Source organism: Pieris napi, chromosome 13 (assembly GCF_905475465.1).
Source record: "Pieris napi chromosome 13, ilPieNapi1.2, whole genome shotgun sequence".
Taxonomy (NCBI): domain Eukaryota; kingdom Metazoa; phylum Arthropoda; class Insecta; order Lepidoptera; family Pieridae; genus Pieris; species Pieris napi.
The window spans coordinates 5,523,075-5,535,750 of NC_062246.1; the positions used below are offsets into that span (position 1 = coordinate 5,523,075).

A 12,676-nucleotide genomic window follows, 5' to 3' on the forward strand; every position below is an offset into this window, starting at 1 on the left:
TATTTGTTAAAAAAATATATTATAATAAGTATTGCTATTTGGAAAACAATACAAATAAAATTATATTTAGGATAGAATAGGAAACTTTAAATTATACTTTGAACAATAAAAAAACTCGAAAATAAAAATAATCTATAGAATTTTACTTGAATAATTAAAAAAAAATGTAATTATTTACGATTTACGAAGCCACATTAGAAACCTCAAAAATAACAGTATTTCTCCATCCATATTTAATGGATGGTATTATACATATAAACCTCCCTCTTCAATCACTCTATATATTAAAAAATCGGCATCAAAATCTATTGCGTAGTTTTAAAGATTTAAGCATACAAAGGGACAGAGAAAGCGACTTTGTTTTATACTATGTTGTGATAAACTATAACATTTTACCTACACGTATAAATATTATTGTATTGTAAGTTGAAACACTTTAAACCAATGTTAAAGGGTCTTAACTCGATGAAAATTTGTGAAATAAAAGTGGGACTATAAGTCAAATCATAGTTGATTTAATTTTATCTAAGTATAATATAGTGTTTGGAATAAAAACAATAACTAAGTATTTGACTATAATTTCAAGAGATTACTCTGATGAAAACCACAATATAATATTATTGATACACCGGTAAAAAAAATCACAAAGTGGCCTATTATTTTTATCTAATTTGGTTTTTATTTAATTATAACAACTATTATTGAGCCAAACAATTATTTGAATTGCATCACATGATCAAGAGCAGTTACTAGCGATTTTATTAAATATTGTAAATTTTACGTGTTATTTAAATTTTGTTCCGAGAAACATCATGTCACGCAAAGTTCAGGCATATGTTTGTTTTAATAGTTAGTCGTAATCGCTGCATTGTGACGGTAACGCTACGCTTCTTTGCACAAGCGCTCGTCATAATAATACTGTAATTACCAACTCTAAAAGAAATACCCTTATCAAATACTAAACTAAGACATTTTTGCATTTCATATTCAATTGAAAAGAAAGATTCACTGAAATTTCAAATTAAGTTGCGTAGTATATTGTAACAGATTTTATGATTTTATTGAACATGATGATAGCTATAAAAAATTTATACCTTTTTAATATTAGTATATATGGCCCCAAACTACAATGCCACGTTTCGCTATTTTACATGAAAGTTTTCACTATAATAACATGACATTTACATACATGACAGTTGACAGAAATCATAACCTAATGGTCTATCCAATACTGTGGTTAAAATACGATTATTTTCCATTTATTGGTTTTCAATTTTCTCAGTTTAATAAATGCCATAGACAATAGAAAATCCTGGTTGGGCTCTGACAATTAAAAACATTACGCTAAAGCTACGGTTTCCTAGAAAAGTGGTGCCGTTAACTAACGGCCGTCATTTTACGGTTGTTAATAACGGCCGTGTTTACGGTGGCCAAGCTGTGGTTTCCTAGAAAGTAGTGCGACAGTATTTTTGAAGTGTTATTCCAATTTCGTTCCACCAATTTTGCTTCATCTGAGCTTGACTGTACTCTTTGGATTTGATATTGTACAAAGCTTCATGATTTTAAACAAAAACAAATTATTGTTAATCATTTTCGCTCGTCCAAGTGATTGTATTTATTAAATATGTGCACCGCTACACGCGACGTTGAACTACTGTTTATCACCGCTATAACGGCCGTCATCCAAATGACAGCACCGCTATTTGACGTTACGGTGACACTCAACGTTCTCTAGAAAACCTACTCCGATGTTATTTATAGACAACGTATGGGTGACGTCACCCAACGTTTCATTACGGCCGTTAGATAACGGCACCGCTTTTCTAGGAAACCGTAGCTTTAGGTGCACGTTTGTATATGGAAGGACTCCAAATATTACTATTTTATCTAATTGTATTGCATATACTACGCATCGTACAAAATTCTCTCGAGTGACCCAGCCCTGTGAACTATAGATGTGCGACCATTGCGCCGCGGTGATTGCGTTCGTCATTACTAGTTATCGGTGTTTACCAAACTTAACTAAGTTAAATCCTAACTTAAAAACCGAGCAAAAGATTTATGATAGCCCACTCATACAATATTGTAATCATTACATAATCAAATCGGAGTGCTTCGTTTTATTTCTTGAATTTGTTTCTTACTCATCATTTATGGTCGTAAATGCTAGCCATGACATCTTTTGAATGACTTTATCAGACTTAGTATGGATCCAGAAAAATATTAAATGTAAAGTTTATATGTATATAGCTAGCCTGGCCATAAATACTGTTTCATAAACACTTTTCTTTTTTCAACTTTTTAATTATTTTGAATTTGGAACACATTATTTGAATAACTTCTTTCGATTTTGCGCCATTTCATATTTTTTCGTGTTAATTATCAAAATACAATGTGGAATAGGGTGTTAACGAAAATAGGATTGCATCGCCTTGCACAAAGTGGGTATGGAGCTGTTAGTCATATTCCAGATACTTCAAAAGCTTGGTATCAGCCGTATGTTCTTATTTCTGATTATTGGCAAAGATAGAGCCTGAAAAGGTTTGGAGAAACCCTTTACCCATATCCACAAGGGACTAACATTTAGCTATTAATAAATACTAAAATTCAAAAATCATTTAATCATATAGGTAACACATTGTACGCTAATGACTTGTCAGTAAATAAATACATATTAATACTTCTAACGGAAGAAAAGAACTGGCAATAAACTCTGCGCCACTCTTTTTAATCGCCATGTTTTTTTTTTTACTAACAATACTACTAACCACATTTGAAATGCGAATTAAGGATATGGAAATAAAATAAGCATTTATCAATACAGCTCATGGTTCCAACCATCGATCCTCTTAAAAATGCTCATTTGAAAAAAGTCGTACGTCAGCATAATTTTAAGACAACATTAAATCGAACTTTCTCTATCGTGATAGTAATTTATTTTCACGACCACTATAAAATAACTCATATGAATAATAAAAAATATTATCGAAACACGATTTGTATTTTCAAACTAATAAAATTAATATTGCCGATTGAAATTCATGTGTAACTTGATTAAAAAAATAAGATTTTCGTATAGCTACAACCTTAGACTTCTGTATCAGCTTTTACATAGATAGATATATATAGATAGATAGAGACTTCCTCTTCTCAGTGCTTCTTTCGTGCCAAGCTCACGCCGCCAATTCAGTCTTAGGCATGCCAGATCCTTCCCGAAATTTCTCTTCATCGTATGATTTCGTATTAAGCGAGAGCTTGTGGCTAAAAGTCGCCCTCCTAGTCTAGTATAACATTGCTTAAGTTTTTTACATAGTTATGTAAAAATGATGCACTCAATGAGTTAGAAAGGCTTATGAGACAGGGCTTAGGTGGACATAATGTGATCTGTTATGCCTTAAAACTTGAAACATATTGTTTCTCCGGATCATACCTACAACTCCAATGGGAGGATAGAATGCTAAATAAAAGTCTTTAGTCTGTTACGATACAATGGTGGAAGATTACAGCCACTGTATTGGATATTGATACCTATATAATAACTTAAATAACACACAATAATGCAAGCCCAATTTAACAGAAAACATAGCATAGTAAATAAGCAATAAGCATGTGATGCTGTACGATGAAATTATGGCCTGGCTGTGGACCAGTGAATTAATATTTATATATGTGTAAACAATAATTGCTCGCACGTAGGCGTAAAAAGAAAGCATCGTGAGGAAGCAATCAAAGACCCAAGATTCGAAGATAGGTAAAACAGCTGATCACTTTTATTGCCTATGGTCAAAAGCACCATGAAATGTGTCTACCTCTGCCATTTTGTGAATTTAGGCAAAAATCTGCGCGGAAATAACCCCCAGTCTAGGCCTCGGATTTCTCAATATCTGTCTTGTTTGATTTCTTAGTAAAATTTCAATATCATTTTTCTTAGGGAAGATCGTGATGAGCCTTCTGTGCCTAACACGTGGTCGTCACGATATTTTCCTACACAGTACGCACGTGTGTTAAGCCCCCATACCAAGGATCAAGTCTCTAAGCCAACAGTACTCTCTAACAACTTCAGTAAGAGATTTGTAGAATAAACTATAATATGTCAGTAAATTTACGGACTTAGGAATTGTATAAATTGCAGTACTACTTAGTTACCGTAGAGAACTTACAGTCTTTCAACTTCGATATTTAATTGTAACTAAAAACCAAGTATTTTTTGAAGGGGAAATGCGTTACGCATACCCTCCTGCGGCACAGTTGCCTGATGGTGAAGGGTTATGTGGGACTCACTGGTGTGAATACCCACTAAAACCCCACGGCGCCACCAGCAATCGCCCGGGGCAGGACACGGTAACAGGGTAGCCTTGTCCGCATCAAGACACGCGATCAGCCGTTAATATCACGGTCCTCTACGGCCACGAAGTATTTAATAAACCTTAACTCCGTAATTTAAGCTAGTTGTGAGGATGTAGCAAGTTACCAGTATTACAATATCAGTATTATTACTATGAAAAGCTATTACAAAATTATTCTAGAATATAAATTACCTTGTAGTGGTAAACAAAATTTATTTAAATACTCGAAACCCATGAATTCACTATAATTTTTTTATGGTTTATGATCACAGGTATATAAATAACGAAAGGTTTTTATTTTACTATCATAATTATTGTTGTATTTCAATCGTTAAAATGTTCACGAAATTGGTAGCCAGGTTATGCTTGATCAACTTTATTATTTTCTGCGGATCAAGATTGGGTAAATTCATACTTTAAATTTTTTTTTTATATAGAACGGGGGGCAAACGTGCAGGAGGCTCACCTAATGTTAAGTGATACCGCCGCCCATAGACACTCTCAATGCCAGAGGGCTCGCGAGTGCGTTGCCGGCCTTTTAAGAATTGGTAAAAATTAAACAAAATGTTATAACCAAATAATGCAATATTTTATCCCAACAGCCATTTTTTATATTTCATTGTGTATATTTTATTTTAAAGATACATCTCTCACTCGATCTTTGAAGGGTTTTCTAACATTTAGCTGCTTCGACAAATTTGCGTACTGTAAGGTATAATTACTGTAATTTTAAAATTTTCAGCTTTTCCGCAGCTCCCAGGGATATCGAAAATCTTACCACATGAAGAAACAACTTCAACGACCAGTGTTCCCCCGCAAATTAATGTAGACGTGAATGTACACGGAGAGACGACACCTCAACCATCGCAAACATATCTCTTAAGCAAAGAGAATCTATCAAAAGAACAGCCGTCGTGCTCGTAGGAGCAACCAATGAATTTTATTTCAAAATTAATATGATAAAATAAACAGAATTTTCTATATTTTCACATAAATATATATTAGTAATTGTTTGAAAATTATCGGGACTTGTAAAATATTGTCGTTTAATAAATTAATATACACAGAATCCGTGTTTGTTTTTATTTTTGTTTTGAAAAATATATAATTTTTCTCTAATAGCTTAGAGAAGAGTTAATCGGTCGCATAGAGATGTTATGTAGCCTACCTATTTAAAGCTTCTTCGATAAATTGACTAATCAACACGTTATAATTTGGAACCCTTAGATACTATGAATTGGCGCATTCCATCAAAGAAACATACTCTGCAGCTTTATCGTATATAATCTATCTATCTATATCTATCTATACTATAGATAGATAGATTGTCCACAACTGTGTAGGTGCTGAAAGATTGCCTTCACATTTCAGTACCTACGCTATTTAAAACTATTATAAAATAAAATAACAGTTTAGTTAATTACAGAGTTTGTGTTATCACAGCTTTAACCATAACCAAAAATACGTCAAGTACTTACTAGTCATTAAATATATGTAAACGGTGTTATTAGTTAATTAAATATATTACAAAAATAATAAATGAATACTAGATTTTTTTTTGAGCAAGCAATAAAAATATGCAAAATTTATTTTAAATCTTTAAAATTAAAAAATCGTGATTATAAAATTGGTTGATTCTGAATAAAATGCATGGCATGGAAAAAAATCTTCATTCCGAATTCAACATGAAGAACACCGCACTTGTTTTTGTCTTCTTGGTATCGTGTTTCATATTCACCAATGGCAAGTTTATTTTTTATAATTTCATATAATATACTGCTAATAATATAGTTTTAGTAACCTAAATATATATTTTACGTCATTTTAATATATTTTTTATTTCCACAGCTCATGATAAGACAATCATAAATGGTGAGTAGATTCAAATCAATATGTATTAAATAAACAAAATATCATTGTTGCTCAATATAGTATACTAGCAGAGCCGGCCAAGCGTTGCTGTGGCTAAGGTTTTTGTTATATGACATAGTAGTAAACTTTTAAAGGGAAATGGTGCCACCATGCTTTTTTGGTGGTAATGCCAATAAATTGTAGCTTATGTGAAACGTTGGAACTTTCAACACAGCGCCATCAGTTAGAATTGTGACTGTCAAATAATAAACAAATAATATGCAATAAAATAATATTGTTGGTATAAATTTAGATGTAAGCCATCCTATCTTTTAAGTTAGATGAAACTGCACACGGTGTGCAAATTTGATTGAAATCGGTCAAGTAGTTTAGGAGTCCATAGCGGACAAACAACGTGACGCGTAATTTATATATATTAAGATATGTAATTATAATATTCAATATATATATACACTTAAACCCAGGCCATGTCAATCCTTAGGTTGTTAACTAAACATTGATATTTTTTATTAATAGGCACGGTAGTCTATGCCTGATATATGCAGTTTTAGACATACCAGAAAGTGGTATACAAACTTTTCCCCTTAAGATCATCAAAAGGAAAAATCAATTAGTTCACTGTTGGGTGTGAACGTCATTCTTCTTTTTGATCATTTTCTTTCTGCCTCGTAATTAGCTGCCTCTGCTTATATATATTAATTATTGTGACTCTGATAACCTTTTGTATTGTATTGTATTTTAAATGTTTGTCTATACATAGTTGTATTTATTATTATTGTTATTTTTCCTTTAGACTTTACTTTATTTTAGTTATAGTAACGGGTTATTTTGTGTTTTTATTTTTATTTTTTTGTTAATAATTTTTGCAATTCTTGTACTCTACCCTCTGTAGGTGTTTCTATTTCATTGTTCCACATTAGGGTTGCCTGGAAGAAATCGCTTGTTAGCGATAAGGCCGCCCGTTGCCTTATAACTTTTGTAACATGTTTATTTTTGTATATTTTTTGTGTATGTTTGTGAATAAGGTAATAAAGCATAAATAAATAAACGTCCAACTGAGGTTGACACTCTATGCTCTTCTTGATTATATGCATTTTATTTTATTCCAGTAATACCTGTAAATAAAGCGAGTAACACGGATGACCAATCAACAAAGCAAGATCAGAGTCAAGGTGGAGGTCTTTTAAAGCCGTTAGAGGACGCATTAGCTTTATTACCACTTGGAAAGGCTTAAATATGTTTCTTTTCCTATAGCAAATTGTTATTTATTATGAAGTTTAGATCAACTAAACTTATATATATATAAGGGATAATACATTCGTTTTTCATTGTGACTGGAATGTGGGCTTTTGACTTAAGATATTTATTGTAATAAATTATGATTGGACAAGGTGATTTGTACTGTAGACAATATTAAACGATTGTAATGAAAACCAGGCATTCAAATTTACTTGACAGTACATGAAGTTAATTGATATATGTTTAAACAGAGGTTCATAAGTAATATTGTGATTACTTTCGCATTATCAGTATTTGTTATTCAATACTAATAGAAGTCTGGTTTCAACTTTAACACGTTTTGATTAAAATAAAGGATAAGGCCATACTGTTGTCGTTTCTTTTGATACTGTTTTAGTTTATTTACTTTAAAGAACTTTATTTCTCATTAAAAACAATTTTTTTTTTACATGAGAAACTTAATATATACGAACAGATAGATACACGTCGCCATCAGCCGTCCTAACTAAAGCCTAATAGGCTCATTCTGATATGTATCTTTCATGCCCTTTTGAATTGGTTAAACGAACTAATATTACGAATTTTAGACGGTAATTGATTAAATAATTGCATACTCTCATACTTAATAGACTTCTTCAAATAATTTGTACGCGGCTTCGGCAAGATAAGTAAACTCGCTTGACGAGTATTGGGTGTAGTGGTGTGTTTGATTTTTTTAAATGATAAGCTACTATGGAGAGAATTTTTTTTTTAATCAAGATACAGGTGCTTTAATTCAGTTAATTCTGAGTCGCTGGCTTTGGAAAAAATATTTTTACAGAAAACATTCCACGTGTGTAAACAAATCCATGTTTAATGCAATAATACCCAATACTTTTACACACTTAATTAAATATAAATATTATCACGTTTCTGATAAGACGTTTTTTAAGTTGTAATAAAGGTGAAAAATTTGCTATGAAATATTAGTTGTTAATAGACAAGCAAGATGGATAAAGTTCTGCTATGTTTTCTGGCTCTTTCCTGTTTGTTTATGTGCGAAATAGGTAATTTATAATATAATGAGATTCATATGAGTTTATGAAGATAATTTTCTAATTTATTTTTTAGCTTTGGCCAAGGAAACTATTATCAATGGTAAGTAATATATACCTTTAAGTCGTTTTGTAAATTATATAAGCTGGCAGATTTCCTATAATGAATAAAAATAAATAAGCTTAATATTTATTTTATGTAATAGGAGGCAAATGGGCTGATGTTAAGTGATAAGCCCATGGACACTCACATAAATGCCAGAAGGCTCGCAAGTGCGTTGCCGGCCTTTTAAGACTTGGTACGCTCTTTTCTTGAAGGACCCTAAGTCTAATTGGTCCGGAAATACTTCAGTGGGCAGCTGGTTCATAGTGGTGGTGCGTGGCAAAATCTGCCTTAAGAAACGTTCAGTTGTAGAACGACGGACGTCAAGGTGATACGGATGGTATTTTGTATTCTACCTTGACGTCCGGTGATGAAACTCCGCTCCAGTCCGACCAACTCCTTTGAACACTCTCACCTTTACCGTGTAAATGCGGTAGAAGATGCAGAGAGATCTGCTACATATTATAAAGAAAATATGCCTAAAGTAATAGAATATTAAGTATCTATCTATCTATTTTTCAAATCTTGGCGTTCTCTAGCAGTGCGAATTCGACGGTATAAAAAAGATAGCAGGTTCAATGTGGATTAGCACCCCTAGAATAAATAAATACGTCATTATAAGTAATCTAATGTCTTTTAATAACAATAATTGATTTCTCATACTGAAAGGATTTTTTTTTAAAGTACTCTAATAGACGTTAAAACTTCACCTTATACTACGCCGCATGCGATCAGCGCGCGGGCGGCGCAGGAGCTCCGCATGAACAAAAATGCAGCGCATTGACGCTACAATATAAATTAACGTTTCAAAAAACGCAGTAAATTCTTTAATAATAGTAAATAATTATAAGGAAGTGGTGTTACTCGTACTGACTCAGACTCAGGTTGCAGTTTTTATGATATTTTTTATTTCATAGACAAGTTTGTGATTGGCTTCTGTCTGACACTGTCATCGGTTCGTGGATTTGAGACATTCCAGTTTCCTGGCGATTTTCCTTAACCGTACGAATGAGTTAGATTATATACGTAGTTGGATTCTTACATACAGCTGGTGCACAGCTGAACTTATGACTTCAGTGATGAGAGTTGCGCGTTGAATCCACTAGACTAGGCTGTGCTAGTCGTTTATGCTTTATCATATCATGTTCCAGTTTTTGTATGCGCATACATAATATTTTTTTCTTTATTGAAATTTCATTATTGGAATCTGCCACATTACCTACTATGACCTAATTGTTATAATTAAGAAAATCATTAATAACCAATCTAACCGTTTTTCTCTAGTAAAACCAATAAACGATGCCGACAATAACGACAATCAAAATACTTCACAACGTCAAAAAAGCAGTTTGAGTTCTCTTTTATGCCTGGGCGGGGTAAGTCACATTTTTATACTAGGACGTGAGAATGAAAAGGATAAAAATTACATAATTTTTTTATCAAGCGTATATTTCACAAAATTTTACGGTGTTTTTATTGGTCACACGTAATGACGTATCGGACAAAGTTATTGGGCTTGTAATTAAAATCAAACGGTACTGCCCTGCGATTCTGTAAGTCACTTTTCGAACTCACACAGCGGTTTTCGCATCGGCGGTCATTTATGATTTGGCATTCTGATAAACAATAAACTACAAGCTCCCACCTTTTCATCCCATCGCAAGGCTGTTTGGCCTTTCAATATTAGATAAGAATTTAAAATTCTCGCTATCCTCACTATGAAATAAAAAATAATATATACTTTATTTTTAAATCATAACAATAATTTGACGTGAATACGTCTTTTAATTTGCTAGCATATGGGGCAATCCAAAAAACCTTATGGTAAAATCGGGGGATACAATTTTTAGTTTCGAAGCTATGGCTCTACATTTTAAATTAAAATATACCACGATAAGTGATAGGCCGCCATTTGGTTATTAAATGTTTTCATGTACAAAACACGGCCGTGTCCATGACACAGCCACACAAAATTTTCTTTTCATTAAGAAACATAAAAGCGTTCTTATGATTATTACAAACGATTTGAACGTGAACTTATTTTCGGCGAACGTTTAATAAAACGATATACTTAATAATATGTACGTAGATAATAGTGAAACAGGACTTGGTAACCTTACAGTATTACTTGCACTGCCCTTTAAGAAAGTGACAGTGATTCTTTTTGAATGCCCAAAAAATAAATAAATAAATAACAAATCAATGGCGCTACAACCTCATTAGGTTTTGGCCTCAGATTCCTGAATCTGTTTCATGATCATTTTTAAATGTAATATTCAAGTAGGTGATCATCCTCCAGTGCCTGACACACGCCGTCGACTTTTTGGGTCTAAGACATGTCGGTTTCCTCACGATGTTTTCCTTCACCGTTCGAGCAAATGTTAAATGCGCACATAGAAAGAAAGTCCATTGGTGCACAGCCGGGGATCGAACCTACGACCTCAGGTATGAGAGTCGCACGCTGAAGCCACTAGGCCAACACTGCCCAAAAAATAATTCTGCTAAAAAACTAACGTTTGTAATGACTATTTGAGAGACAAAGATGTCAGAGTACTTTAGTTAAAACGCTGCTTTTTAGTAGTCTGTTAAAGTTTATAAGAATAAGGTTTTAATAATATAATGAAATATCCATTGAACCTCACAAACGAAGAGTATTTCTGAAAACTAATGTAAAATTCTTATTTATATTTGTTATGTTTCAGGTGCTATGTTAAAATGGATGCCAAAACTTTCCAACTTAAAGTATAATAAAAACATCGTAATTAAAGTGTTATTTACTTGATTTAAGACTTTTATTTTGTAAATTCGTATAGAGATATTTCGATTGAATTATGAATAAAAAATATATTAAATGTTTATATCGTATATAATATTGATTGAACAGTACAATCTGTTATGTTTATTTACACAATAAAAGTAAATACTGAACAATAAATACAGAAAATTTTCATTTTTATTCCCCGTATAACCCGCCCAGAATCGTAAACGAACTTTTCTAGATTCGGCATGTCAGTATGACACAGTCATTTTATTCCGAAACTATAAGGACTAGAATCAGTACCAAAGAGAACCGGCATAACAGTTAAAAAACTAATATAATTCTTATTTTATACGCGTAATTTTAATTATTGACAAAAATATATGTTTAAAAATTATTTATGGTTATAGAATATTTAGTGCCACAGTTGACGTCTTTAAGAGACGTTTGGCGTATTTTGTAGATTATACATGTGTGTGCTATTTATTAAAATACTTTTCTTTTGATGTATAACTGTTTATAATAATCAGTGGAAACATATTATTTATATACAGGCTGGCCAAAAAGTCGTGGATAAGATATTAGAGCCACTCATGGCCATGTTTAATACCTTTTCAGAATCCCTATTGAATGCGCCAAAACTTGTAACACAGGGTCACTTTTCGGTATAGTATTTTTTTTTTCACACTGGGGTCTGAAGTAAACAAAAATAGTTATGATTTGAGAAATTTTTATATCGTATAACTTAATATTATCTTCAATACACTCAATAAACAACTATAAATAGCATGTCTAACGCAAGAACTCATCAGTACCAATCTAGTGGATATTAAGAAATAGATACAGGATGTAGATTTATTCGAATTTTAATAGGAATTAGTAAAAAAAGTCAATTTAATTATAAAAACGCAAAATAAATTATAACTCTGCAGGGGTTGAGCTTAGTGACCTCCCGTAGAACAATTTTTTTTTTGATTCACGACTTTTTGGCCAACCTCTATAAATATTTCTGTTTATTATTTTTTATTGTAGCAGAAATAAAGATTCTAATGATAAAATATTAAGTATCAAGAGGAATATATCAACATAGTTTGACAATAATCATCTTGATACATAGACTGCAGCGACCTCGAATCCAATGTCGACTTCCTCACAGACTGTAGACGGTTAAACTTGGTAGATACTTTGTGGTTTACATTGATGGATTGTTATACAAAAGTGTGGGATACATGATTTTATTTGTTTCTTATACTCTTATAGCAATAGAACATACTACGTGATAGAAATGACCTACTTCATAAAATAAACATATCCTAGAGCAATT

At 32.2% G+C, this 12,676-nt stretch overlaps 3 long non-coding RNA genes across 3 annotated transcripts; all 3 read left to right on the forward strand.

Annotated features, from left to right (window-relative positions):
* Window positions 1-4,582: 4,582 nt before the first annotated feature.
* LOC125055374 lies at window positions 4,583-5,415 on the forward strand. The gene is made up of 2 exons (XR_007117872.1): window positions 4,583-4,749; window positions 5,089-5,415. It is a non-coding gene; the product is annotated as an uncharacterized LOC125055374 (long non-coding RNA).
* A 773-nt stretch (window positions 5,416-6,188) lies between these two features.
* LOC125055317 lies at window positions 6,189-7,824 on the forward strand. The gene is made up of 2 exons (XR_007117846.1): window positions 6,189-6,218; window positions 7,328-7,824. It is a non-coding gene; the product is annotated as an uncharacterized LOC125055317 (long non-coding RNA).
* A 524-nt stretch (window positions 7,825-8,348) lies between these two features.
* LOC125055418 lies at window positions 8,349-11,376 on the forward strand. Its single transcript, XR_007117882.1, has 4 exons — window positions 8,349-8,503; window positions 8,568-8,594; window positions 9,879-9,970; window positions 11,297-11,376. It is a non-coding gene; the product is annotated as an uncharacterized LOC125055418 (long non-coding RNA).
* The last annotated feature ends 1,300 nt before the right edge of the window (window positions 11,377-12,676 follow it).